This window comes from Erpetoichthys calabaricus, chromosome 10 (assembly GCF_900747795.2).
Source record: "Erpetoichthys calabaricus chromosome 10, fErpCal1.3, whole genome shotgun sequence".
Lineage (NCBI taxonomy): Eukaryota > Metazoa > Chordata > Cladistia > Polypteriformes > Polypteridae > Erpetoichthys > Erpetoichthys calabaricus.
The window spans coordinates 133,986,314-133,992,313 of NC_041403.2; the positions used below are offsets into that span (position 1 = coordinate 133,986,314).

At 37.8% G+C, this 6,000-nt stretch overlaps 1 protein-coding gene across 1 annotated transcript in view; it reads right to left on the minus strand.

The window, feature by feature from the left end:
* znf217 (zinc finger protein 217) overlaps positions 1-4,340 on the minus strand; it is a 56,517-nt gene extending 52,177 nt beyond the window's left edge. The window contains exon 1 of the mRNA XM_028811912.2: positions 3,805-4,340. The gene's annotated coding sequence lies outside the window, so the exon portion shown is untranslated. The remainder of the gene's footprint in view (positions 1-3,804) is intronic.
* Positions 4,341-6,000: the final 1,660 nt, after the last annotated feature.

Consider the following 6,000-nt stretch of genomic DNA (forward strand, 5'->3'; position numbering starts at 1 on the left):
CACTCACTCATCTCTGACATACATGCATCTTGATTCCAACCAATCTGCTTAAAAACCTACCACATATGGACAATACTTGTATAATACAGTGTATGTCAATATTTGGAGCATGGTGCATTCCACTTTAGTGGGGAGGTAACATGGTGCACTCCATTCCAAGGAGGAGCTCAAATGTCTTTCTACAGAGGCACACCCAACATTGACATACTTGCTTGGAGAATTCCATCAAACTACCTTCAGCAATACTTTTGTCACCCAAACATTTTACATTGTTCTTCTTTTACTAGGGCATAACATAAAAAACTATTTTCCTTTTTAAAGGTAAACACTGGTGCTGTCCTTCACTAACTTCCACTTAAAATGTATGTGGATATGTCTTCAAACACATACATGTATAAATATTTTTTATTCTCATGCCCGCTTTTTCCAAATTAGTGTCAAAGATCAAGTGCAGGGCAGGAATCTTCCCTAAACAGGGTGCCAGCCCACTGCAGGGCACACTCATGCACACACCTATACTGGGCCTATCTGCCAGTTTAACTATCTTTCACATTTTTGTGGAAGTGGGAAACCTCTGGAGCACACAGAGGAACCCCCACAAAAAAGTAAGTGTATGTATGCATATATACACACACACGCACATAAAGTACACACACATCCACACTTCAGTATGCCAGTCAAAAGAAAGTATCAAATCAGAACTGAATAGAAACCAATAAAAAAAGAACTAAGGTGTCAAGCCTGAATTGGTCCATAAATAATACAGAAAAAAACAAATGGGAACGTAATTGGAAACAAGTACCGCTGAAAACCATGAAGCCTTCTAGCATCTGCTTTATCATATGTATAGACCACAACTATATTTTGTAAATTTCAAACACAATGGACACTAAATAACTAAATCCACAATTGTTCTGTGTTGATGAGGAGCTAATTTTCCAATCTATCAATTAGTTATCAATGTATTAATAAAAGGGTGCTACCCATAGGCTCCATTATCACTTTGTAGACATATAAATACAATGGACATTGCCATAAGATTTAAAAGTAGCAAGCAATAGCAAGTATTTTAAAGTCCTTTTCTCACCCGGTTATAAAAACCAATGTTAAACAGTTAACTGAAATGAAAGCAACAGGTAGAGGCTTCCTGGGTCTCAATTCTCCAAATAAGCGGAAATTCAGCAAAATGTGGTTTCTTTCACACAGAAACCCTAGCCTCCACTTAGCCTGAAAGACAGCACTTTGCTATTTCTCACCAGCACAGAGAAGTTTCTGACTTGTTTCTTTTAATCCCAAAGCAGGAAATGACTTTTTCATCATACTGAAATGACTTCAGAGAAAACAAGTGAAAGAAAAGAAAGAATATTAATTAGCTCAAGGCAAAGTCCAAGTGTAAAGCAAGAGAAGGGATTTGCTTTAGACATATTCAGCTCTCACAGTAACCCCATAATTTCAACTGTGTTTGACACAAGTGATAGCAAATTGAAATTATTGACAATGTTTTTAATTGTTGGAGAATATACATATAATACAGACTTCCAAAAAAATATAAATTTACTGAAATTGGTTGCTGTCAACTTCAGTTATACAAGGCCTTTCGTCTACAGCACAGAAAAAATGGAGCAAGACTACTCATTTGAACAATGAAAAAGTAAATCTGCCAATTCCTGATTTCAAATAGTACTTTCAGTTTCTAGAATATCATTCACTCATGATAAAACAATCCTGACTAACAAAATAGCCAACACACACAGATTCAGGTTCACAGTTTACACTTGAGAACACAGACCTTAAACATTATGCAATTTGTTTTGGACAGGCAATTGTAACAGATAGATACTTTATTAATCCCAAGGGGAAATTCACAATAACCTTTAGAGGTGCATTAGTATGTTCGGTTTTAAAAGTAATCGGCATATCATTTACGACAAATTACACTTGTTGCAGATGGGTTTTTGACAGCTTGTTATTTTCAGTTTTGGTTAAATGTAATAAATCTTTCCACAACTGTAAAAAAATACTTTAAAAATGAGCACATAAAACAAACAGTTGCCTTATAATGTAAAACTATAGGAATGAAAAGTAACAAAAAAAAATCAACCACCGTTTCATTTGATCAAGTTCAGCGGGTTCTACACTATTCCTGAAGAACAACCTACGAAAGAATGAAGGTGCTCTTTTAATTCAGGGCACACCCTATCTCTTTCCCTTACTCAGCCAAAAGCATCCCACACAAACACTGAAGAGTTTCTGAATACACTAAGCCCTGTTTTGCCCCAATCATTAATGAAGTGGTCAGGAAACGTGGGTCATCACTGTACTGGTACACCACCTTACTCAAAGTGCTAATCCTCCTCATTCCCTTACAAAACTTAAAACTTGTATATTTTACTCTGTATGCTAGGTCTCCTAGATGTCTACCATCTAAATGACCTGCGTTGAACATGGCTATCGGGGACAATAGTTATTCGGACTCGGAAAGTCTTACATGACAAGATTCTAAAGTGAGGTACCGTACCGCAACACACCCCAAGCAGGAAACGACTTCTCCCCCACTGTCCTGCGTTGGAGCAACAAGCAAAAAGCTCAGACAGCTGTTGCTTAAACTGACACAATTCCTTTGTTCTACTAGCTGCTCCCTTAGCAGCAACCACTGGGATGCCGGGTGGCTCAAGTCATCCCAGATAATCGACTCCGGGCAAACTTTTGCCAGAGCTGCCGAGAACAAAACTCAGGTATACTACCTTGCTTTTTAAGTCGCCTGATATATTTCAGTCGAGTGATATATTTGATGTGGGAAATGATATACTGTATATGTAATAGCTTAAGTGACTGAGGCTAACGATTAAGACGACATTAAACGACTATACCCCACTACTTACCAAACGCCACCGTATTTCCTTCATATGCATAACGGAAGGTAGTATCAAGTTGGGGCTATGACCCGACCCACACAATTTTTTTAAAGGAACTATTCATTCATTTTAATACACATGTAACTGGCAAGTATTGTCGATTCGCCCATCTGACTGAAACGAAATCTAATTATGGTCGCAAAAATGCTGAGGCGCATTAATCCAAAGCAACATATCTGAAAAGGAAGGAAGATGTCTAAAAGTGTCAAGTCACATTCCCATAAACACATGACTTACCTATACAGCGCGAAGTTGAACTCTACATACATAACTATGGCTTAACTTTTGGGGCACACAGACAAAATGGTCCGATTCCACAGCCCCGTGTCAAGTTGCGGGCAGACTTTTTTCCTCAATGATATCCCAACATGTGGCTCGCATGACGCATCGTGTCACCTTTTTTTCTATACTAGCCGCGCTTCCTTAACGCTATCCCATAGTCGCACAACATGTAAATTGTGAATCTGGTGTCCAGAGGATGCCTTCTGACGCTTAGAAAGGCGAGTCAGAATTGCCCACGGTACAAAAAAAAAAAAAGAAAAGGCAGTGCAGGGCGAGAAATTAGACTCGGACTCGCCAATTATTGATGAGGAGGAGGGTGACAACGGACAACACGGGAACAAGTTGGCCAAGCTATGAAAAAAGTAAACCCCCCCCCCCAACGTAACAATGAATCACATTTTGGGAATAAATGTAAGTAAACCGTGCGTGCCCATTACCAGCAGTTCTCTCACACTTCTTAGGACTTGCCTTTTACTCCAGTCGGATCCCATCTCGTGAAGAAGAGACGGTATTTCCTGCTTTTGTGTGTGGCTGCACGCCGACGAACCTCTAACCATTAGATAAGATTTAAAAAAAGAGGAAGAATATCCAAGCAGACTCAACTTACCAATTCGCCATAGTGCAAGGTCGTCGCTAGTTATTCTTAACTTAAACTTCTATACAATTTTATAAATAAATAGACTTTTTTGAAACCCCCCCTCCCGCGGAACCCACTTGTCTGTTTGTAAATCTCACTCACTCAGCAGCTGTTGCGCTCCAAGACAGGAGCGCGTATGCGCGCTCGCGATCGTCAAGTCACGTGATAGCGGTTGTGCTCAAGCAGGCTGATGGTGAATTGTTGGTGTCAGTTCGCATTGTTTTCGCTATCTCCCTCTATCTCTTTATAGACAGATTTACATTCTGTATCGACAGCCCCGTGTGGGTCTCTTGTAGGTATGTAACAACTTAAAAGACCTTTTTTTGCGGTCGATGATGCTAGCAGCGCGTTCCCGACACTACAATGACACATTTTTTTAAACAGGTTTTATTTTTAACAAAACAGGTTAAAACAACCAGTATGAAAACGAATAACAAACAATAATAACAGTAAGGTTACAATACTTAAAGTATATGAATAAGTAAATAAAAACAAAAAAGCTTCAAGCCTTTGAAAGGCCCCACCACTGCCTAAACATCATTAGTGAAAATTCAGTCACATTTTTTTAAAATAAGTACTAAGTATAAATAAATCATTATGCGATTGTAAACCAGGCGTTTCCGTAGTGCATATGCAGGGTTAAACAAAATGCCACACTGATATTTGACGACAACGTGTGGAATAGTTGGAGGCCAAAGGCATGGGTAAGCCAATTCTGTGAGCCCCGAGAGCTGAAGACATAAAAGATGTAAATGAACACCTGAGAGCATTTGGTGTTTAAATTTAACTACTATTGCACATGAAACCGACTGAAGCCTCTGATACTTAAACAAGGCAGTTTGACACTAGAGTTGGTAGGTGATAAAGCATGGCTGAGTTCTAAAAATGCGAATTTGTAAAGAACCAAGTTGTTGTATAGCTAAACATTTAAGATCCTACTGCTCGCATCAGAATTATATAAAGAAGGGGTTCATTGTAGACCCTGAACAAAGTTTAATATTTGCAGAGCAACACATGACAAAAATGATTGCCCTCCATAAATGAAGAGTTTTCCATAAATCTCATAAATAAAACACCTATAGAAAGAATAAGATTCAGAACCACAGGATTGTATGCAACCATCCCCCTGTTTGAACCTGTGACCCTGTAGTTGCTCAGAGTTTTCATTCTAGGTCATATTGTCACAGTGAATAAGCATTTTTTTAAAATGATATGTAACACATGTACAGACACAAAACACTTTGACTGTAATTGTATATTGTATATACATGTAAAAGTATGAAAAAAGGTTAGTTGTATTTTCTATTTCATTTGGTCAGGATGGCTTTATGTGTGCTTTGTGAGCTTATCCAAAACTGAAATGACATCCTGTGGACTGGAAATAAGAGTGATTTTATTTTATCTAGTATTGAAACAGTATTATATTGTTAAGAGTTGATCCAGAGAGTTTCTTACTTTTCGATGCAGTACCTTTACATGTAAATTGCAACTCAGCAGGAAGATAGTCCCTCGACATCCATCACATTCCCAGAAATTCCATTACCCAGCAGACAAAGGAGACAGAAATGTCTTCCAAACCCTAAAAGAGACCATGCGCGTGGTCACCAAAAAAAAAAACTTGCAAGACATTTAGTTGATTTTATGTCCTCATTATTTTTGCCTACAGATCTGACTTCCCCTTTCTTGCATGCTAAATGTAAGTAGTGGGTGGGGATTGTGGTTGTTAGGCAAAGGTATCTTTCATGCTTTTCAAAGCTTAGGAATAATGTGATTGATTTTCTGTTAAACAGAAGTTCATAAGTTGAAAGTCTAATATTCATTTAATAATCACACATTTTGCATTAATTATGTTTAACACTTGGCCTTAAGGTATACATAGAAGCTTTCTACTGACTGTAAAGAGCCCACAAATGCTGCTGTAGTTTATTTCAGCAACATATTTGTGTTAAAAGTTAAAAACCACATTTGGATTTCGATATGTACTTTTATAAACACACACAGTTCATAATTCTAAAAAGATCTCAGACATAAATTGTATGTACTAAGGTACACAACAAAATTAATTGAAAATATTTATTTCATTGTGGTTTAGTTTAAATGTGTTGTGTGTATATACCGGTAATAATGTACATAAAATGTAAAATGAAGTATTGTATGCGTTGGTGT